General features: G+C 47.4%; 1 protein-coding gene across 1 annotated transcript in view; it reads right to left on the bottom strand.

The window, feature by feature from the left end:
- Positions 1-23,507, bottom strand: part of spata17 (spermatogenesis associated 17) — a 375,661-nt gene that overhangs the window by 1,862 nt on the left and 350,292 nt on the right. The gene's annotated exons all lie outside the window — the stretch shown is intronic.

Here is a 23,507-nt window from a genome sequence, read left to right as displayed (position 1 = left end):
TTTACATTAAATTTTGGTTTACACATTTTCCCTTGAATAAAAGTGCATTTTAAAATTATTCCTTTCAAAAAATATATTTTTCGGTTGTAACATGAGTCTCACAAGGTCACACACCTGGGGCTGAATTTTACGGCCCCGTTTCGGCGGGGACGGGCTGTAAAATGTGGTGGGCTGTTATAAACCCCATTGACGACAGCGGGAAAGTAAAATCCCGCTGTTGTAAAATTCCGCCCCTGGAGAAGATGGGAGAGGGAGTGAAGCAAACAGCAGAAGAGAAAGTGCTTGTGGTACTTTTCCGTACAGCATTTTCTACACGTAGACACTTGGGGCTTAAACTGCAAGTTTATGGCTAACCACAGATTCAAAATCATGGCCAGCATCTTCCAGTCAGCAAGTGAGGACGGAGCCCGCTCGCCGATGCGTAAAATGACACAGGGAGACGTTGGGCGTGTGTCCCGACGTCACCCTGCGTCATTTAGATTGTCAGTTCGGCGGGTGCACATCCAAGTTGGATGCGCACCCGCCGACCTGTCAACGGCCTATTAAGGCCATTAAAAATCCAATTGCACTTATTAATGGACCTGCCTGTCCAACCTTAAGGTTGGCGGGCAGGCTGGGAGCCTAGGCGAGCTTGTGAAAAAACATGAAACCTCATCTACGGGCGGGATGAGATTTTATGAGTAATTTTAAAAATGCAGAATATTTTACCACGAAAGTTATGGACATGTCCCAACTCATGTGATAGTGTCACATGAGAGGACATGGCAGGGAAATTTTTTTCTAATCTTTAGTTTTAAATTGGAGCCGATCTCCCTGAGGCAGCACTTTGCCTCAGGGAGATCTGTGCACTCTTTCGTGCGCATGCACAAAAGAGCACACTCCCAGCTGAGGGAATCCCCCCCCCCCCCCCGCCCACACAGGGAGTGCATAGCGCTTCCTGGCACACATCACCGCGCTTCCCACCTGATGGAGGAAAATGTTGCCCCATGTGCCAGTCAATAGTTCAGGTAATTTGCCAGGATTTGGACCTACAATGAAGACAAAGACTAGTCAGCTTTATAGGGAAAATTAACATCTTGTGGGAATATGTTTCATAGAAAGACTGAAACTTCCCTTTAGTCTCAAAAGGTCTCCAGATGTCTTGCATTTTCTGAAATGAGTGCTATTATACTACTGTATAGGTCAGGGTAATTGGTATGCACAACCTATAGAACTCTATCCCTCTAATCTCTCTGACCTTGGGGCAAACAGATTAATACATAAAAATGGGGGTTCATATACTGACACCAATAGTCCCTCCCAGAATGGAGATGATTGGGTAATTCCCCTGTCAATTGCATTCCGTGAAAATAGATGAATCAGAATTGGGTTAAGGGAACAGAATAAAATCCTTTGGAGAACCAATATGTTTAGCGTCAGGGAAAGGACAATTACTGCACCAAGTTAGCTTCTTTTTTATTGATCTTGCATCCTCCTTCCTACCTTTTCACAAATCCTCTCTTTTTTTTTTATTCCTGAAACATATCACTTATGTAATTTACTTCAGGAATTTTTTTCCTGGTAATTGATGTCACTTTACATTATTCTTTATGTGGTGTATCTTAGGGCAGAATATTGCGTGCGTCGGACGGGCATGCGCCCGACCCGAATGAGGGTAAAATGACGTGTGATGACATTGGGTGAGCGTCCTCGCGCACTCGCACGATATTTCGGTCGGCAGGCGCGCGTGGGAGTCGGCAGCACGCCCGCCGACAGTTAACAGGCCAATTAAGGCCAGTAAAGTAATAATTAAGCTAAATTTTTCACTGCCCGCCCAACCTTACAGTTGGCAGGCAGGCGAAAAGGCCAAGAGGCCTTAGGATTTTTTAGGAAACCTCATCCACAGGCGGGATGAGGTTTCCAACAGCAAATAAAAATTAAATAAAACTGTATAAATTTCATTCACAACATGTCCCTGCTCATGTGACAGAGTAACATGAGGGGACATGTTTCTAACATTTTTAAAATCTTCCTTTTTATTTTCAAAAATCTTCATCTCCCTGAGGCAGCTCTGTGTCTCTGGGAACTTTTCCTGCGCGGACCCACACGCGCGCGCGAACTTTCGCGCTCGACCTCCACCCCCCACCATCCCAACACAGGCAGAGCTGAGCGCTGCAGCGCACAGCTCACGCTGGGCAGGCCTTAATTGGCCATCCCAGCGTGAAATCGCGGTCAGCGGTCACTTTCACGACTGCTTCCGGGCCCGCCACGCCCGCCCGATGAGGGCAAAATTCTGCCCTTAATATCCTATTCATTTGTAATTTGCTCATTTCTAAATTGTACAATTTACATGGCATTTTCTCAACCCTGCACAGATTTGAGAACTTTTATTAGTATTCAATAAGGTTGAAGCTTTTCCAGGGTCAACGACAGATCACCTGGGCAAGGGGAAATTCTGCCCTGATGTACTTAGAGTGGTAAAGCCACCTGAGGAAAAGCTGTCAGCTGCATGGTTCAACAATCAGCAGGCAAAAAAGGGAACAATCCTGAAGAAATCAGAACTACTGATGGATCCAAGGGGATTCTAAACCCTAGTGACAAAACAAATTGCTTTTAACAAAATTGGAAAAGGAAATTTTCATTGAACTATTTCACAGTCTCCCGCTCTATTTTATGGCCTGAACCTGGAATCCGACCCATAGACTTGGATTCCAGGTTGACATAAGAGAAGATTTAAGTCCAGATTTCTTGCTTTTGGTACTTTATGCAGAATGGTTGTTGGCGAGTGTCACACAGACTCAAATAAAAGTGTGCTTTTCATAGTTAACATTCTGTGGTCAGCACATTGACATAAGTTCAGGTGGGAGCACACCAGATGCATGTAAGTCACATTTAAAGGGGTGAGGGCAAATAAAAGGGAGAGCCACAATGTGGGGGCTGGGGCCAGAGAATGTGATTTTCCCCTACCAAACCATGGGACTGGGTAGTCAGTTAAAGTACTCTGTATTACTAGCCAGTCATGGATTTATCAGAATGATGCTGTCCACAATTTTAACCTGTTCTCCTGAGCAGGCAACAAGGACACATCATTGCGAAAATGGCAGATGAGCACAGAAATAAAAAGTCCTGCCCCCACACATGGTATTTAACATTTTCAGGGGGGCAGGAATGGAGATGGTTTGCATTTCACACATGCGCAATTCACAGAGGCAGCTGCCATATAAATCAGCAGCTGCCCCCATTCAAGTCGGATTTTGGTCTCACAGGCATCTGAAACATGACATGGGTGGAGTAGACCTGGTAGGAGCAGGTCTGAACTTTGTGCATTTCTTTGGGTAGCCAGGGGCACCCCTTTGGAGAGATGCAAGTACTCATGTGGGATTTGCTTTAAGCTTGTATTAACAGTCCCAGGATTGACAGAAACTCATTTCAAATTATCTTGCTTGTAGGAGGGTGAGTGTAGGAGGGTGGGTCTGCTGCACTCATCGGGCAGTTTGTTTTTTGCCCCAACAAAAACAAAAATAGCTGGAAAAACTCAGCAGGTCTGACAGCATCTGCGGAGAGGAACACAGTTGACGTTTCAAGTCCGTATGACTCTTCATCAGAACTAAGGAAATAGAGAAATAAGGTGAAATATAAGCTGGTAGAGGGGGTGGGACAGGTAGAGCTGGATAGAGGGCCAGTGATAGGTGGAGGCAAAGAAGAGATTGCCAAAGATGTCATAGGCAAAAGGACAAAGGGATGTTGACAGTGGTGATATTATCTAAGAAATGTGCTAATGGGGACATTAAGGGTAGAAAGCAGGACAAGCAAGTGGCAGATGGCCCTAGTGGGGGTGGGGTGGGGGGAAGGGATCGAAATGGGCTAAAAGGTGAAGATAAAACAATAGATCGAAATAAATTTTAAAATAGTTGGGAAAAGAAAAAAATATTTTTTTTAAATTATAAATTATTGGAAAAAGGGGGATCGGAAAGGGGGTGGGGATGGAGGAGAGAGTTCATGATCTGAAGATGTTGAACTCAATATTAAGTCCGGAAGGCTGTAAAGTGCCTAGTTGGAAGATGAGGTGCTGTTCCTCCAGTTTGCGTTGAGCTTCACTGGGACATTGCAGCAGGCCAAGGACGGACATGTGGGCATGAGAGCAGGGTGGTGTGTTGAAATGGCAAGCGACAGGGAGGTCTGGGTCATGCTTGCGGACAGACCGAAGGCGTTCCACAAAGTGGTCACCCAGTCTACGTTTGGTCTCTCCAATGTAGAGGAGACCGCACTGGGAGCAGCGAATGCAGTAGACTAAATTGAGGGAAGTGCAAGTGAAGTGCTGCTTCACTTGAAAGGAGTGTTTGGGCCCTTGGACGGTGAGGAGGGGGGAAGTAAAGGGGCAGGTGTTGCACCTTCTGCGGTTGCATGGGAAGGTGCTGTGGGAGGGGGTTGAGGTGTAGGGGGTGATGGAGGAGTGGACCAGGGTGTCCCGGAGGAAACGATCCATGCGGAAAGCCGCCGGGGGGGGTGAAGGGAAGATGTGTTTGGTGGTGGCATCATGCTGCATTTGGCGGAAATGGCGGAGGATGATCCTTTGAACGCGGAGGCTGGTGGGTGATAAGTGAGGACAAGGGGGACCCTATCATGGTTCTGGGAGGGAGAGGAAGGTGTGAGAGCGGATGTGCGGGAGATGGGCCGGACACGGTTGAGGTCCCTGTCAACCACTGTAATTGGAAAACCTCGGTTAAGGAAGAAGGAAAACATGTCACTCCTGATTTGTGCACCCAGGTGCCAGGAAGAACTTGGTGCATTGCGCTTCGTGCAAAGGAAGCTATAAGATGGGCATGACATCCTCGCACATTGAGATCATAGAAGCCAGTCAACATGAGCATCCAGAGGCAAGAGGAAGGGCAAAGGTCAGGAGGAAGAGGAGAGGTAGGACAACCAGGTACTACCCTGTGGGCTGGGTGGACAATACCTCAATATGACGGACAACCAGTGATGAAGGTGGCTGAGGTTAAGCCGTGAGGTCATGACAGACATATAGCACATCCTCCAGCAACAACTTGAAGCACACTCCATCAACCCCCATATCCTGCTAGTGGCTGTAAAGGTAACTGTCACTCTCAATTTTTATGCCTCAGGATCTTTCGAGAGTTCATCAGGAGACCTGTCTGGTACATCCCAGTCAGCAGCACAGAGCTGTATTAAGGCTGTAACTAATTCCCCGCTTGCTCATGTGGGGAATCAGATTAATTCCCCTGTGGATTTGGTGTCTCAGATGCAAGGAGCCATGACCTTTGCCCAATCAGTTGCTGCCCTCAGGTGCAGGGTGTTACTGATTGCGCCCATGATGCCATAAAGGCTCCAATTCAGCCTTTATTGATGATGACAACAACATGAGTAGAGCTACAACCTCTGAGGAGGAGGGGATAACGGAAATAGGAGAGGAAAATGATTCTGAAATGGAGGATGAGGAGGCCACCAATAGCTGAGCAGCTGGGAGACATGCCCATGTAGCCAGGGCTGACTCTGTGCAGGAGGGGATCATCATCAGGTCTGTATTTGTGCAAATTCAATTCACATAAGATCCTCCTATTTCACACTTGCTATCAGCCCGTCTCTAGTGAGCAACTTCTAAAAAATTCCTTTTACATTGACACAACAGTTACTCAGGGAGTTTGACTCAGTTACATTGAAATGGCTGCACCCCTCACCATCATAACTATGGGCCTCAACATGTTGCAAGCACACATGGTAAGAAGTCCTTGACAACCTGGACTCTTAGATAAATGCCTGTGTCTGTAAATGAGGTGCCCAGGCCATCACCTTGTCCATAATCAAAGCATGCCCACAAAACTGAGAGCGACATGACTTATGAATTTAAACCCTATACACAGATAGGATTATACGTTCTAGCATAATAATGCAGCTGAGGCATATTACAAAGGATCAGTCCGCAACTTTGCAACAAAAGCTCTTTGAAGAAGCTTGCACACAATCCATTCTAGGTAATGGTTCAGTTTCTGAGGTGGCCACTAAATGCAATGTTCCAGGCTTCCATAAACCTCTGCTTCCCTCACAAAGCACATCCTCTACCATCTGTAATGCAAATGCTGCCAAAGTAGTGGAGACAGCAGATGAGCAAAATTCCCTGGAGCATACATGGCATGTCGAGCTGCAAGGCTTACACCTAGACCAGTGAGTGACAGTGTCATGCAGATGAGTGCCTTGCATCCAGCACTCATGCTTGAGATGCGCCTGCTGCCCAGCATCTGTTCGTGGAGTCTGATCATTGAGCCTCCCTTAATGTCAAGTTTGGATGGACAGTGAATGAAGCAAGGAGCAATTCAGTGCTTGAGCCTTTGAACGCTGGATTCTTATGTGATCGACCAGAAAAGGAAGAAGCCCTCCAATGCCTCACAAATATGGTCACGCCTTTGCTCCTGATGACTGCAGCTCAAGATGGACCTCAGGATGCCACTTTCATTATTACTGGTAAGAACGCCCTTCATAATGTTCCCATTCTTTTTGACTTCTGTAGTGTACAAACACACATCGAGTCATCTACCAGTGTATGTAAATATGTCCAAAAAGTGCTCAAATGCAATATACACAATGTGAAAAGTGTAACCATGGTGAATCCAATAGTGCTGGAGGTAAGAAGGCACCCTGTGCTCATGCACACTCCTCCAAAGTCTCACAGCCCCCGCCCCCCCCCCCCCCCCTCCCCCATCCCATGTTGCCTTGGGGCATGTGTAGGCAGGCTCCTTACCTCACAGTCCATATAGTAATGAGGAGCATGATGGCCGGCCTTGTTATAGAAACATAGAAAATAGGAGCAGGAGTAGGCCATTTGGCCCTTTGAGCCTGCTCCGCCATTCATTATGATCATGGCTGATCATCCAACTCAATAGCCTGCTCCCGCTTTCTCCCCATGCCCTTTGATCCCTTTCACCCCAAGACCTATATCTAACTACTTCTTGAAAACATACAGTGTTTTGGCCTCAACTACTTTCTGTGGTAGCGAATTCCACAGGATGTCATAAAGGCACCCAAAGGGGACCTCTTTCAGGCTGTGGCCTCTGCATCTCTGCATGGGCTGCTATTGTCACTGGCACATGTGCAGCAGATAAGGGCTCTGGCGAAGGGCTGGGAAGGTGGAAGAAGATGAGGGTGCTGAGAAGCTCTCAGTACCTTCATCCTTCTCAGTTGCCTCCACAGCCCTGGGTTAGCCTTGAGGTGGGGTTGATGAGGCTGGCTGTTGGTGCGCAGCAGTCTTCCATTCCAGCAACTGCTGTGCCAACAGTGTGACCTCCCTGTTAAGCGTATGCAGTTCCTCATGTATTCCGTGGATGTCAGCATTCATACTCTGAGCGGGCTGCTCCACGCTGCTGAGGGAGGTTTGTATCCTTTCCTGGCTGAGATGCTGCCCTTGCTGTATGTGTCTCTCCGTGAGAGTGGTCAATCTCTCATGGTCAGAGTTCATGCAGTTGAACCCTGGGGCAATGTGAAGCTCAAGACAGCAACAGACTCCTCTATTCACAGTCCTAGAGCTTCCACTGCCTCATGGAACTCTGCCAGATGTCCACTCACCTGCTTATTACCAAAATACTGTGCCCCCAAAAGGTGACTGCTGAAACTCCACATTCCTGCTCATTGGAGCACCATTGTGACTTTCCTCCCTCCTACAAGGAGGACTGTGCACAGATGTCTGACACCTTCGCCTGCACTCTGTGCAGTGCCCACCACCCTGTGCTACCAACTCTTAATGCGCACTGCATCCCTCCGATGTGTTGGTATGTGAGTTGGCGGAGCGTGGGCCAGCCAGATGTGATGCTGCTCTTCCGCTTCTTGATGCCTGAGGGACGACCTGGCCCAGGGGAGGGGGAGGTGAGCGAGCAGAGCTGGGACCTGTGTGAGACACAATGAGGTATTTAGGTATCGCCCTTCTCATTGTGAAAGCACCCTCTGATGCATGCCATTGCATTTAACCATGGTCATGCTGCCCATATGACACAGCCCCATCCTAGCACTACCTCTCATGCCAACGCCCCCTTAGGCTCAATGAACTGACACATGGCCTCCATCATTACCATCATGCAGGTCCGGGGAGAGAAATCATGGGCCCTGGTTCTTCTGTTTCTGGGTCCCTTCTTAACCCTCCCCCTCAATCATGCATGTTATTTACTCCCCTTTCAAGATTCACCAATCAATTCACCTATCACAGAAAGGTCCTAGCAAAATAATAATGCCCATTGTTGGCACATGGTTACAAATATCATCCGATATATATGCAGCATGGGTAATTAATATTAAGAGCAGCAGCAATATAATGCAGTGTTAGTTTGTGTGCGCCCTATCGGTGATCCCACCGTGACTATTAAACAAACCAGAGAGTACAAAATTTATATTAACAGCATTGTGCAATATTGTTAATTTGACAGGAATATTTCCCATTAGTTATTTATAACACTATGCAGATGATAACACTGATTTCAGTGACTGCCTCATTAACATGTTCTGCACATTGCATTATATGTACACGGTGGCAGTAAATTCATATTTTGGGGGAAAAGATTCAATACTTACAACCCAGATTGCAACAAAATCTTTCAGGTTTTGTTTTTTATATTTCAATGACATGTTCTGTATAGAAAAGAAAGACTGCCTCCATGCTGCAACCTGCATTGTCTCATTGTTGGAGTTGTAGAAGGGAAAGAGGGAGGAGAGAAGTGGGGTTCCGTTCCCATTCACTTGCTGCTGCCTAAGCTCCCTCCTCCCTCCCTGGACTCACTGCTGACACAGCACGCACTCACCTTGCTCAAGATAACTCAGTATCCCTAGAAGCAAAGTTCCAGCTCCCTGAGAGTCGCTTGTGCTGTGGAGGTGGATGACAGTTGGATCCGGCCTGGCGCGAGACTGAATCACAGCTTCCTCTGGCCTGGTCCAGCCTCATGACTGGCGGAGATTCCCTCCTGTTCTTTCATTTCTATTTCTTCTCCTTGGCCACCCAGAAAAGGTCGTCACAAATTGTTCAGTGCAGCTGCAAGACTCCAGCATTGTGACCAACAGGAATGGCCAGAAAAACTGCTCCAGCTCCTCCAATCACAGGTTCCCTTTCTCCTGCCCTTACTGCTCCTCCAATTATAGATTATGGGCTGAATGTTCTGGCTGGCGGGGGGGTGGGGGGTGGAGGGCGGAGCAGGAGCGGGCAGGCCCGGACCCGATCGCCACCCGTGATTGGGTCCGCACCGCCATTTTACGCGGGCGGGCCAATTAATGCACGCCCAGGGTGAATTGCGGCTCCTGTGGACAGCGGGAGTGGGCGGCCGGCGATGGGACTGCAATGACCACCGGGTCCAATGGCGACCCAGCGGCCTGTTTTTAAAAAGTTGCTGCAGCCTTTCCAAGGCTGCGAATTATAGCCAGTGGACGGACTTCCCAGAGCGCTGCTGGTGAGCAGGCCAGGCAGGAGGGTAGGGCAGGGGGGCACTGTGCCAATTGTTTTTCCAATGATTGCTGGCCTCCTCGAGGAGGTAGCAGCACGGCGGGAGTCCTGGTACCCCAGGATGGGAGGAGGTGGCCCCTCCACATGACGAAACGTGTGTGGGAGGAGGTCAGGGGGGTGGAGGTGCTGAGCTCCCGCAACGTGGTGCGGTGCACCTGGGTCCAGTGTCGCAAGTGCTTCAATGACCTTTTGCGCTCAGGAAAGGTGAGTACCCTGTTGGCATTGGTCACTTAACCCAGCAGGTAGACTTTCCCCCCTGGTGCCACCACCACACACCCCCAAGTCTGAGTGTAGTGACTGCATTGAATCATTGACAGTATGTGTCCTTCGCTGGGTGGGCCAACAGATATTGTCCATGCCGAAGTCACCCTGAGAAGGTGGTGAAGTGATGGGTTCTGCACCCGCAGCATGTGGTACATTGAGACCCACATTACTGTTTTGGGGGTAACCTGGAGGAGCTGCACCTAGGCACAGTGCTGGAACTCGAAGACATGTCCAAGTCAGGGTGATGACATGCTGGGAGGGGAGCTTCAAGGTAGCGTGGCACCGATCGATCTGCTGTCCTCTGCGCTCCACATGCTTGCGCCTCCTTGCTCTGGAAGGTTAGACCGTGTGGTGCCTAATGTGATGTAGGCAGCATTTGGCCAAGGGGGTGGGGGTGTAGGGAACAGGCCTAGCATTTTTGTGTGAGTGTTCGGCTGCGGTGGGGTGAGGAGGCACTGGAGCCCTGCAATGCTCCACTCTGGTTGGGGTGGGCCGTCCGTGAAGAGAGTCCAGGTACGTAGCACTAATCAATGCTCTTCTCTCCTTTTCGGGAGAAGAATGCACATAATGCCACAGAGCGAGTGAGGACTGGCAGAGGGCCGGCACAGTTAGTGATTCTCAGCCTCTTCGAGCAGGAGGCCCTAGATCTGGAGAGGGGCCATGCGCCCAGGTCCATCGGTTTCAGTGAGGCTGGGGTGACACTGCCAGGTATGTTTGCCCAGCAGTGAGGTCACCATTGTTCTCCCAACAGCCATAGCAGTGCTGAATGTTCAGTGATTGAAGTTTGCAACATGGCTTGACCATTGCTTATAGAAGGATGAGCGCATAATGATCCAGGAGACAGGGTTACACATTGACATTGTCTCCAGGTTAACTAATCCAATGTCCTTGTTCTTCCTTTCAGCATCATCGGAGCAGGGCCGGGAGGGGGAGCAGCAGATGTCCCCCTCTCACACCTGAGGGCCCTGAAGTCTCACCAGCATCACACTATCTCTGCCAGGCAGGCACCAGCGCAGATATTAGCACCTCGGTGGGAATTAGATCATCGGCTAGTGTCCCAGGGCACAGCGGTGAGGGCACTTCACTGTCGCTGGAGGAGCTGGCGGAGACAGAGTGCCCATGGCGCCAGCAGTCAGAGGACTGCAGGAGACCAGGTACATGCTCAGTCGGTGCCTGATGATGTGCCTCTGGAGTCGTCCGCGACGCAGCAAACACAGGAAATGCGGCCGTGTGTGCGGGAGCATCTGGGGGAGATACATGAGGCTATGCTTGGCTTGTTCTCCGTGGTGGAGGAGTCTACACAGACTATCGCTGAAGCAATGACCCTCATGGCCGAGCACCTTGCGTCCTCCATGGAGAGAGTGGCGACTCTCGTGGAGAGGCTCCTCCAGGAGACCAATCAGGGATTCTTGGGGATGCATTCGGACCAGCAAGCCCTCATCTCGGCATTGACCTCAGCTGGTCAGTGCCAATGTGGGAGATGGTCTGGGCACCAAGTTTCCCAGCTCAGTCCCCATCCATTCACAGTGAGCAGGGAGGTCCGAAGCGACCTCACGCCGGCACGGCAACTGCCTGTGTCTGTGTGGGCTCCTCTCAGGGCGCACCAGATGAGGGCGGCAGCTCCTTCGACCCTCTGCCAGTGACCGCTGTTTCCAGTCTGGCTGTGATGACTGGGGAGATGTCAGCTGTAGAACTGGCAGCTCCCTCCCAGGCTCCACAGGCCAGAGGACGACCGCCAAGGTCATCGAGGCCAACAGCACAGTAGAGTCAGCAGGCTGTCTCAGGTGCCACTTCCAGCGAGGGGGTCAGCACCAAGACGCAGCACCCGAAAACGTAAACATAAGGCACCTTAGGTACACCACGGCTTTATCACTGGTGCTTTTGTGTTGGCTGGCAATGAGGTTTTTATGAGTTGATGTGATTTTTAACATCTTTTTCATTTTGTTTCATTAAGTATCTTTGGTTGCCATAATAAATTCAGACATGTCACCATGGCTGAGGTTGCCTCTTTTGTTCTGCAGGTGGATGGTTTCCAATAGTGTAATGAATGCTTTGTGGGATATTCAGCTTTATTAACAAGGCCCTTGCACTTAGGTCTCAAATATGGAGCCTACAGCCCAGGCTTGTCCTGGAGGTCCAAATGTGCTGTGCTAGCTGAAGGTCCGTTGGATTAAAGCCTCCCGCGTGTCCCTGCCTCCCTGCAATATGCCTGGGTCAGTGTCTACCCCCTCAGCATTTCCCTGTGTGTGCTCATCCTCGGATTCACTGCTGGATTCATCGTGTGCAGCCGCAGCCACTGCGTTGACGTCTTTATCGTCCACAGCATCCCCCCTTTCCAGCGCCAGATTGTGGAGAGTACAGCATGCAACCACTATCAGCGACACATGATCTGGGGGGTACTGGAGTGCGCCCCCTGAATGGTCCAGGCATCGGAATCGCATCTTGAGAAGACCAGTGGCTCTCTCCACCACAGCCCTTGTGGAGGTGTGGCTCCTATTGTACCGATGCTCAGCTTCTGTTCTTGGATGGCGGAGAGGTGTCATGAGTCACCTTCTGAGGGGATAGCCCTTGTCACCCAGCAGCCATCCATCAAGCCAGGCTGGAGCACTGAAGAGCCCCGGCACCTGGGAGTGTCTGAGGATGTAGGCGTCGTGGGAGCTGTCTGGGTACCTTACACAGACTTGTAGAATCAGCATCCTGTGATCACACACTATCTGCACGTTCATGGAGTGGAAGCCCTTCCTGTTGATGAAGGCACCGGGCTCACCTCCTGACGCCTTGATGGCCACATGTGTGCAGTCTATTGCACCCTGGACTCTGGGGAAGCTAGCAATGGCTGCAAAGCCTCTGGCTCACTGTGCCTGACTTGCCTGGTCGCAGCGGAAGTGGGTGAAGGTCAATGCACGCCTGAACAGAGCGTCTGTAACCTGCTTGACACAAGTGTGAACAGCTGATTGGGAGACACCGCAAAGATCACCCACCAAGCCCTGGAAGGAGCCAGAGGCATAGAAGTTGAGGGCAGCTGTGACCTTTAGAGCCACTGGCGTGGGGTGTCCTCCCATACATTTAGGGGAGATCTCAGGCCCAATCATCTGACAGATATAGTTGACTGTCTCCCTTGAGAGACGGAGCCTTCTTCGGCACTGCACCTCAGACATATTGAGGGAGCTGCTTCGCCGCCTGTATACCCTGGTAGCAGGATAGTGGCACCTTCTGTGGCTCCTTCCGCCTTGGACTACCTCTTGGCCCTGCATCCCTTGTGCCTGCGCCTGACCTCCCAAAGGTGGCTCCCCTGGAGGCTGAATGTGCACTCCTGGCCTCCTCCCCCTTCTAGCTGTCCATTCCTCCTCAGAGGAGGTACTTCCAGTGGACAGTTCAGCTCCCATTCCCAGGCTATTGGAAGGCTTCCTGAAACATGCAGTCCCAAAAAAGATTGCTCACTGCAGAGTGCTGACCTGAAGGTTGTGAGTCCAGTCCTAGAAGCTGGTATGCATTTTGAAGTATTCAAACAGGCAAGTATCAGTAATTTTGAAACATCAATATTTGACAGAGCACACTCGCCACCCCACTGAGCCCGCTTATCCCGCCCGTGGATGAGGCTAATACAAATGTGTCCTACCCGCATGCCCGTTGTGCCCGTGCGCCAACCCAAAGATTGCACGGGCGCTGAAAAATCGCGATCAATTGGCGCCTCAAGGGCCTTAACTGGCCCGTTAATTAATGGCGGGCACACATCGGAAAGCATCACGTGCCCGCCCAACAAAATATCGCAATGGCACACGCGTGCGTGTGCGGCCCGCCCCCACACGCCAATGGGAAAATTTTGCCCTATGTCATTGGAGAAGTAGCAAGAGCAGGAGACACCAGGGACACCCCTCTTGGGCCGTGGAGACTACGGATGTGATTCTCCCCCTGGGAAGCTTGCTGAGAGGCTGCTTCCATGCAGCTGGCAGTCTCTCCACACGTCAGAGGCCCATCCAGCACTGGCAAAATGCCAGTGGCTCGGGTAAACAGGTAAATGGCATTTGATTGAGCGTTTAAATTTTCAAATTCACCAGAGCAGGTCCTGTGCCCATCGCAGGTAAAATGGCCTGGTGGTGGGACTGCATCAGGGAACCCTACCATTGCAGCTTTCTGGCATTTTTTTCAGCCACCTCACCTCCTAGCCTGCACTTGGAGGCTGTAAAAATCTTGCCCAAAATGGTGGCGGGGTTGAGAGGTGTAGATGCGGTAGAGTTGGTGCCATCAGCATACATGAGAAAATTAGTAATGTACTTTTCAGTGATATCTGAAGGGACAGCATGTAGATGAGAAATTGGAGGTGCCGAGGGTAGATCCTTGGAGGACAACTGAGGTAACTTTGCTGGAGCGGGAAGAGAAGCCATGGCAAGTGATTTTCCAGTACAATTTGATAAATAAGAATGGAACCAGGCAAGTGGAGTCCTGTGCAGCTGGAGAACTTTGGAGGAGGATGGTGTGGTCAACCATTTCAAGGGCTGCAGACAAGCCGAGAAGGATGAGGAGGGAAAGTTTACCTTCGCCAGTCACATTGGATGTCACTTGCGACTTTGATAATAGCTGTCTCAGTACTGTGGCAGAGGTGGGAACCTGATTGGAGGGATTCAAGCATGTTCTGGAAAGGGTGACATAGTTTTGGGAGGCGACAACACATTCAAGGGCATTGGGGAGGCAAGGAGGTTGAAGACAGAGTGGTGGTTTGCAAGGACGGTGGAGTTAAGGGTTCTCTTTTTGAGGAAAGGAGGCCTAGGGGATGCTAACTCTTCCTGTCATTTTTTTTGATAACTTTGTCAAAACCTTTGGAACCTTTCCTAGACAATTCTGGTCCAGCAGCTGAGGTTCAAAGCTCAGTGCCAGAAAATTGCTTGTCTCACTGAAGCTCATAAGTAAACAAGTGAAGCAACAGTCCTTTGCCCCACGTCTTTGTTTTTGATGCCAGTACAAATAAAATCTTTATTGTCAAGACTGTGAACATATAGCATGGGACATTCATTATTAGAATTGGAGCATGCAACAGCTTTATCGGCATGAATGGGAACTTTTCTGTTTCTTAGCTAAGATCTAGTGAGAAAGAGATGCTTTATTTGTGGACAGACAAAAAAAAAATCATTCAAACAATAAAACTTTGAAAAGACAATTATCGCATTAGGAAGCTGTTTCCTTGCCGTGGCATTGAGGGAATAAGAACTGAATAATTCTTAAAGTCCGGACCAACTAGAGAAGCAGAAAGAATAGAACTGATAAAGCCCTTATGGGCAAGTGTTACATAGAGAGAGCACCTAAAACACAGGAAGACATCTTTAAGAGTAACACAAATGATCTGAAATCTCCCAGTCAGCTATGCAGGTGAAGAAGTGAATATGAGGAGAGCCTGAGCTGAAGGACAAAGAAGGCACTTAGGCTGCAGGCAATCAACTTCAGGTAATGTGTACTGTGAGAGTAATACTTGAGTGGGTTATGAATGTCATCACTATGTAATTTTCAAGCAATTTAGTATATGCAAAGCAAGGCAGTTCTTTAGGAAAATTAAACTAGAGCGATGGAAAACTTCACTGACAAGTTTCACAGTCAGTTGAGCTGAAGAAAGGAAGTTGGTAGCAGCCTCAACACTGCACATTGTGCACTGTCACTGCATCATAATGCCCATGCTGAGATTATGTAACATCATATGGTATCATCAGGATATTATACACTCTTCTTTTGCTTTGCTACTGATGTGCACCTTGGCCCAGAAAATGCATATGAGTTTTATTGATTTCTCACCAGAGACCAGAAGAATCCTCACAGAACTTCAGGACCCATCTCTTACATTTATCATAATGCGGGAGGTATTGAAATTGCAAGGGGGTTCACCAGGTCTCCTGCTGCAACTTTAGCCACTTATGTATTTTCCCTTGGAGTTCTACCAGTCTCCCATCATCATTGTGGTGTGAAATCAGGAAAATCAATGGAGAATTCCAGGGCCAAAATATTAATTATTGCAAAGGATTTTGACATTCAGTAACTATTGCTACATTAGTGTCAAGTGTAATATACACAGAACGGCCAATTGTAATCTTATGTCCCTGGATAAGAGGTACAGCTCATCATAGTAGGCAATAATAAAATAATTCCTCTAGTGACAATTATGATCGTACAATTATGAATTTTTTTTTAAATAGGTTGTCATGCTGTTTGAGCTCTGAAACCTACACAATGAGGTGTTAAAGTTTAAATTCTGGATATATGTTGCAGAAGGTTAATGTACAACCTGTGAAGCAATTTTCATTGGTTTGACTTCTACATATTAGAACATAAGATCAAATAGGCACAAAAAATAAGCCATTCAGCCCTTCAAGCCTACTCCGCCAGTCAAGAGAATGGCTAATCTTCTACATCAGTTGCATCCTCCCAGCAATATCTTGTCAAACCCCTTATGTTTTAATGAAATCATCTCTCATTCTTCTAGATTCTGAAGAATATCGGCCTTGTCTACTCAATCTTTCCTCACAGGATAATCCTCTCATCCCAGGAAAAGCCTAGTGAACTTTTACTGTGCTCACCCTAAGGGAAATACTATATTTCTCATGAAGAAACTGCAAGCTTGTTTGGAATCTAAAGTAATTCATAAGTTGATGCAATAGTCAATGAATGGTAAAACAAAACAATACTAATGAACACCAGTTTTACTTCTGAGGAAGGATTAAGAAATATCTAAATGTAGTCAGCGCTCGAGCAAAAGGGTTAAATGGGAAAAGGTGAGAATCCCATATCCAGTCACCTCCTAGATGTCAGAAAACATGCAGAGTAGAATAAGGCAAAAACAGGAAGCATATGTCAGAAGCCAAAAGCTCAACACTGCAGAAAGCCTAGAGGAATATAGAAAGTGCAGAGGTGAAATTAAAAAGAAAATTCAGAAAGCAAAGGCAGGCATGAAAAAATATCAGCAAGTAAAATCAAGGAAAACTCAACAAAGGTTTTTTAAATACATAGGACAGAATTTTGCCCTCGTCGGGTAGGCACGGTGGCGGGCCCAAGAGCGGCTGGGAAACCAATGGTCGCCCACGATCAGGCTCTGACCTTGATTTCACGCTGGCTGGCCAATTAACGGCCAGCCAGTGTGAAACATGTGCTGCAGCGCTCAGTGCTGCTGGGGTGAGGATGGGAGGAGCGTGAGCGCTGAAGTTCGCGCATGTGCACAGGTGCGCACAGTAAAATCTCCCTGAGGCATAGAGCTGCCTCAGGGAACTGAAGATTTCTATCAATAAAAATAAAGATTTTTAAAGTAATGAAGATATGTCTCTGCTCATGTGACAGAGGAGATGTTAAATATGAGTGTAAAATTTTTTTTTTTAATCACTGGTCAAAACCTCATCCCACCTGCTAACTGAATGGTTGGACGGGCAGTGAAAAATTCCAAACAATTAGTTGATTAAGGGCCCTAATAGGCTGCTTAATTGTCAGTGGGTCCGCCGCCGACTCCCGCGCGCGCCCGCCAACCGAAATATCACGCGAGAGCGCAATGACGTCGGGACGCTCGCCCGACATCATCACGTGTCATTTTACACTTGCACACCAAGCAAAAAATTCTGGCCATAAAGAGCAAAAGGATAACTAAGGAAAAAGTGGGCAAATTAGAGACCAAAAAGATAACTTGCGTATAGAGGCAGAAGATGTGGATGTCATTCTTAATAAACATAGCATAGGAGGAAATATTAAGACGCTCAGCAACTAAAGTGGATAAATCACCAGGCCTGGACAAAATGTATTCCAAGTTGCTAAGAGAGGCAAGGGAAGAAATGGTGGAGGCTCTGACCATCGGTTTCCAATCCTCTCTGGCTGCAGGTGTGGCGCTGGCCTATTGGAAGGCTGCTAATCTTGTACCATTGTTTAAAAATGGACTGAATAATTGCAAGCCAGTTAGCCTAACCTCAATGGTGGGCATGTTATTGGGAGAAAGCTGAGGGACAGTGTAAATCAGCAATTAGAAAAGGACGGATTAATCAAGGGCAGCCAGCATGGATTTGTTAAAGGAAGGTCATGTCTGTCTTACTTACTTACTGAGACTTAGTTCCTTCGGTCCCATGCGGGATAATGGGCAGCAAGACTTTACCACCGACCGCGGTCCATCACAATCTCTTTCTCTCCAGCACAGGTGGTGGCCTGCTCTTGAAGGTTCTCCTTAAATGTACTTTGTCAGGCCTTCTTTAGCCGACCCCACCTTCTTCTTCCATCTGGTGGTGCCCACTCTATTTCCATGCCCGGGAGATAAAATATGTTTCCTGCCAGTCTCAGTCGTCTCATCGTCACAATGTCCCGAAGGTGCCTCTGACCAGTCCTCTGTAGTACTTCTTCATTGGTGATGCTGTCTCTCCATGTGATGCCCAGGATCTTATGTAGGCAGCATTGGTGAAAGGCGTTCTAACTTATATCAGACATTTTCTGTTCTCTTCCACGTCTCACTGGCATAGATGTGTGACTATATGTGACTAACCAGACTCCATTTTTTGAGGAGGTAACAAGGAGGATCGAAGAAGGTAGCACATTTAATTTAGTCCACATGAATTTCAGCACAGCTTTTGACAAGATTTCATATGGCAGTCTGGTCAGAAAATTATAAACTCATGGAATCCAAGTGGAAGTGGTAAGTTGGATCCAAAATTGCTCAGTGGCAGGAAGCAAAGGGTAATAATGGCTGACCAACAGATGTTTCTATGACTGGAAGGGCTCAGGGCTCAGCACTGGATCCCTGGATGTTCATGATATATATCAATGATTTAGACTATAATGTCTGTCATGATTAAGAAGTTTGCAGATGATATAAAATGGGCCATGCAGTTGACAGTGAGGAAGAAAGCTGTAGACTGCAGGAAGATATCAATGGACTGGTCAGGAGAGTAGATAAGTTGCAAGTGGAATTCAGTCTGGAGAAGTGTGAAGTAATGAATTTGTGAAAGGTAGACAAGGCAAGAGAATACAAAACAAACAGCAGGATACTGAGAAGTGTAGAACAGAGAGACCTTCGAGTAAATCGGATCCCTGAAGGCAACAGAACAGATAGATAAGGTGCTTAAGAGAGCATATGGAATATTTTCCTTTATTAGTCGAGGCGTAGGGTATAAGAGTAGGGAAATTATGCTAGGACAATATTAAAACACCAGTTAGATTGCAGCTACAGGACTACATACAGTTCTGGTCACCACATTGCAGGAAGAATGTGATTGCGCTAGAGAGGGTGCAGAGGAAATTTACAAGTTGCCAAGAATAGAGAATTTTAGCTATGAGGAAAGATTGGATAGGCTGGGTTATCTTCTTTAGCCCAGAGGAGGCTGAGGGGAAATGTAATTAATGTGTATGGAATTATGAGAGGCCTAGACAGAGTGGATAGGATGGATCTATTTCTGTAGCAGAGAGGTCAATAACCAAGGGGCATAGGTTTAAAGCAAATGGTAGAAGGATTGAGGAGAATTGAGGAAAATTATTTTTCCAGAGGGTAACGGGGTCTGGAACTCATTGTCTGAAAGGGTGGTAGAGGCAGGAATACTCATCGCATTTAAAAAAGCCTTGGATTTTTTGAAGTTCCATAACCTACAAGTTACAGGTAAAAGCTGAAAGTGGGTAGCACTTTTTCAGCTGTCACAGAAACAATGGATTGAATGGCCTCCTTCTGTGGGATTTTCTATATTCTGTGGGAAGCTAATTCCATGGCCACTCAGTCATGATCATTATCTATGAGAATGACAATGAGAAATTTGTGTTGAGAGGCCATGTTGAATGGAAGGTCTGGCTGAAGTGGCACATCAGCCATATACTTGCTCCCTGATGTGGATGTTCACAGGCTCCAAAGAGAGATCCTATAAATGAAGACTTACAAAGTAATAACAGCACAAAATCCTGTGACTGGATTGGTTGCTTGATCCTGAGCCTGCCTCTGTTAATAGTGGACATGGGTGGATTCAAGGCAATTTTTTTTTGCTGTTTCAGATCTTTTGAACTTTAACCACTAACACAGCTCAGTGCCTGATCAAGGGATTCAGCATCGGGGAGCAGGGGGGATCTGCTGAAAGTCACTGCCCTGTCCTTGCTGCCAACCTCCCTCCCCCCTCCCTGTGACCCCCCACTCCGCGACCCTCTTCCCACCATCGCTCACCTATGCCTGGGTCGCTCCTTGATCCGAGGCCTTGGTGGGTGTAGCATCAGCATCAGCCACCATCTCCCCGGTTGCACTGCTGAGTACAGCCCACAGAGAGCTGCCAACCAATCAAAGGCTGGCAGCTCTTCTGGACTTGATCCCAGAAGAAGGCACTCCACTGGCCCGTTGAGTGCCTGAGTGGCAGATGGTGCAGCAGGCCTTCCCAAAAAGAGATGACGTGGGTATCTCGCCAACTGTCCAGCCAGCGATTAGACCCCGATCACCTCCATAAATCCACCCTAAGGGCACAATCTGGATATCCCACCCTGCTGCATTTCATTACCACGGAGATGAAGACCTAGGCTGATAATCTATGCCAGTTTTTCATATTCATTTATATAGCACAAAGTAATATGGACTATAAATTAATGGAATGTATTTTTATCATCTTATAAATATGTAAAATTGTATTTATTTTCTGTATGTTAAGAACATACATTACACTGAAGTTCAAGAAATGTAGAGCAGCTGCCTGCTGTTCAATCCACAAGAGATGGTTAAAGAAAAGGGCCTCATTTTGGAAAAAAAATCCCAAGCTCTAGACTACTAAAAGATTATAAGCATGGCACAACCAAATGTCACATATTTTCTGCTTCTTTGATCGCTCACTGGTAATTTTCCACCCTTTCGCTTAAATTGGCAGAAAATTGCAGGCTTGCAAGCACACAGGCAGGGAACCTGGCCTACAAAGTCAAGCAGCATGTTTCACTTAAAACAGTTACTGTTGCACTTAATGTTGGCAGTATGTGTTGCAGAAACAAAATACAGCATTCAGGCCATGCAATTTGGTTCCTTGACACCCAGTATTTCAGTGCTATAAGTGTCATTTTGCCCCCAACGTGGGGGCAGAGAACACACATTCTTCTGGTGCTAGCCATGCCAAACAGCACTTTGGTGAAGGCACTAGGGCGCACACAAGATGCTTCTGCCAAAAATATGCAGAGTCAGCAGATCAGGATGTAAATCAGTGATTTGGTGCCAGTGCTGCCATTTTGGAGTTCAGAGCTCCATCTAATATCCTCTCTCAACCTCACACAGTGAAATTCTAATGCAGCAGCAGGAAAGATCCCCCAGCAATGTTATTTAAAGTGATCATCAACTACTTTCAGGTTAGTTGCTGATCGATATTCTATTGGGTCTTGCTGCAATTGTATAAGTGTTTAGAGATTTCTAGCATTGTTTGAAGTTGCTAAAGTCTGCAGGGAGTCAAGTAGCAGATATTGAAGCAGTTGGACCTAAATTCATAGATTCGGCACAAGCCACTTGTTCCCAGGAATGGATACAGGAATATGCATCCTCTTGGACTATAGCATGGCAGGGAGAAGAAGCAGAGGTGATACAGAGCAGTAAAATAATCTGGAAGAGTGAGGAGGAGAAGTCAAGGTTAAGAGCTGTGAAGTGGATTAAAGATTTCTTCAGTGGGACTTTCACTGCCTGTGTTTGATTGACAGCTTTATGAGAAGGCAAGAGAGGCAATGGTTTTCAAAGAGATAGCTGAATGGCTTTTTTTATTGCAATGGAGCTAAGACCTCAAACTATGGCTGGGAATTTCTGGCCCTACCCACTGCTGTGGTCTGTCAGTCCCACCAAAAGTCAATGGGCTTTTGGCTGGCATGCCCCATCCCCCGCAGCAGCTCCCGCTGGTAAATCCTGACCTATATTTTTGTGAAATATATATTTATCATCATGGCTACTTCCTAAAATTTTTAAACTGGACAATGACCTCTTAAAATGACTGAAGCCATGCCTGGCTGTGATCTTCAAACATAGGAGCTAATCTAGCAGTATTGAAGAAATTTGTGCCTTGTTATCTCTGATGACATGTTAACGATCCAATGGACTCCAGAGACCAAATTCAAAGGGAATTTTACAAAGGCCATCTGCATTTCATAAGCTAGACTTGGTCATCGGAGTCTCCTAGTCTGCTAGGACAAGGGACCCTGCAACCTCGCCCACTATCGCCAAGTTTGCGGGTGACACAAAAATATATGGGAAGGCAAGTGGTGAGGATGACACAAAAAGTCTACAGAGGGTTATAGGCAGGTTTAGTGAGTGGGCAAAAACTTGGCAGATGGAATATAGTGTGGGAAAATGTGAGGTTATGCACTTTAGCAGGAAGAATAGAGGAGCCGAATATCATTTAAATGGAGAAAGACTGCAGAAAACTGCAGCACAGACAGATTTGGGGTCCTTGTGCATGAATCACAAAAAGCTAGCATACAAGTTCAGCAGGTAATAGGGAAGGCAAATGGAATGTTGGCCTTTATTTCAAAGGGAATGCAGTATAAAAACAGGGGAGTCTTGCTAAAACTATACAAGGCACTAGTTAGACCACACCTAGAATACTGTGAACAATCTTGGTCCCCTTATCTAAGGAAAGATATACCGGCATTGGAGGCAGTCCAGAGAAGGTTCACTAGGTTGATCCCGGGTATGGAGGGATTTTCTTATGAGGAGAGGTTGAGTAGGTTGGGCCTGTACTCATTGGAGTTCAGAAGAATGAAAGGCGGCCTTATTGAAACATATAAGATTCTTAGGGGGCTTGACAGGGTAGATGCTGAGAGGTTGCTTCCCTTTGTGGGAGGGCCTAGGGCCAGAGGGCATAATCTCAGAGCAAAGGGTCACCCTCTTGAGGCAGAGATGAGAAGGAATTTCTTCTCTCAGAGGGTAGTGAGTCTGTGGAATTTTTTACCGCGGGGAGCTGCAGAGGCTGGGTCATTAAGTATATTCAAGGCTGAGATAGACAGATTTTGAATCTGTAAGGGATTCAAGGGTTATGGGGGAAAGGCAGGAAAGTGGAGTTGAGGATTGTCAGATCAGCCATGATTTCATTGAATGATGGGGCGACTCGATGGGCTGAATGGCCTACTTCTGCTCCCACATATTATGGTCTTATGGTCTAACCTTCTTCCAAATTCTTAATGGTTGGAATGCTAACAATCCCCAGGAACCTAGACAAAGCAATATACATCCTTTGTCAAAGCCAAAGTGGAGAGGTGGGAGTCATGTGGCATGGCCCCTTAGCTGGAGGAACCTGTAATATTGCTTTGTGGAACTGCAAAGCAGTCTGCTATCTTCCATCTCGCAAGCAGTAGCTCTCAACAAGGGCTCAATCCTGGTTTAAATGTCTATATTGTTTCTACTGAGATTTCTGAAGTTCTCTACCAATTTATCTCTGCATGCCTACCTCAACTCTACTGGAAAAGTGAATTATCCAGCACCAGTTTTCAACCTGCCAATTTCTGTGCAGAAATACACCATTGGGCTTTTGATCCTGGACTCACATGAAACATTAACTCTGTGGTCTTTGCCCTGTAAATTTTTCTTTCTCTATTCCCCCTCTTTTATTGTATGAGTGAAAAGGAGGCTATGTTGTGACCCCCCTCTCGTGCATGAGTGTATGCGAATAAACTAGCACTCTAAGTTTACCCTATCTTGAGTTTGCTGTGGGGTTATTAATAGAAATTGGATCACACCAAAACTGAGGGGTTGGGAAATATGCCACCACTTATAAAGGGGGAAATCAAAATCAAAATACTTTTATGTTTATGGACGGGGTGGGGGGGGTGCGGTGGAGGGGGTGGG

Source organism: Cetorhinus maximus, chromosome 14, assembly GCF_964194155.1.
Source record: "Cetorhinus maximus chromosome 14, sCetMax3.hap1.1, whole genome shotgun sequence".
Classification (NCBI taxonomy): Eukaryota; Metazoa; Chordata; class Chondrichthyes; order Lamniformes; family Cetorhinidae; genus Cetorhinus; species Cetorhinus maximus.
The sequence above is the reverse complement of the archived record's forward strand: the minus strand, read 5'-3'. Positions and strand labels throughout refer to the sequence as shown.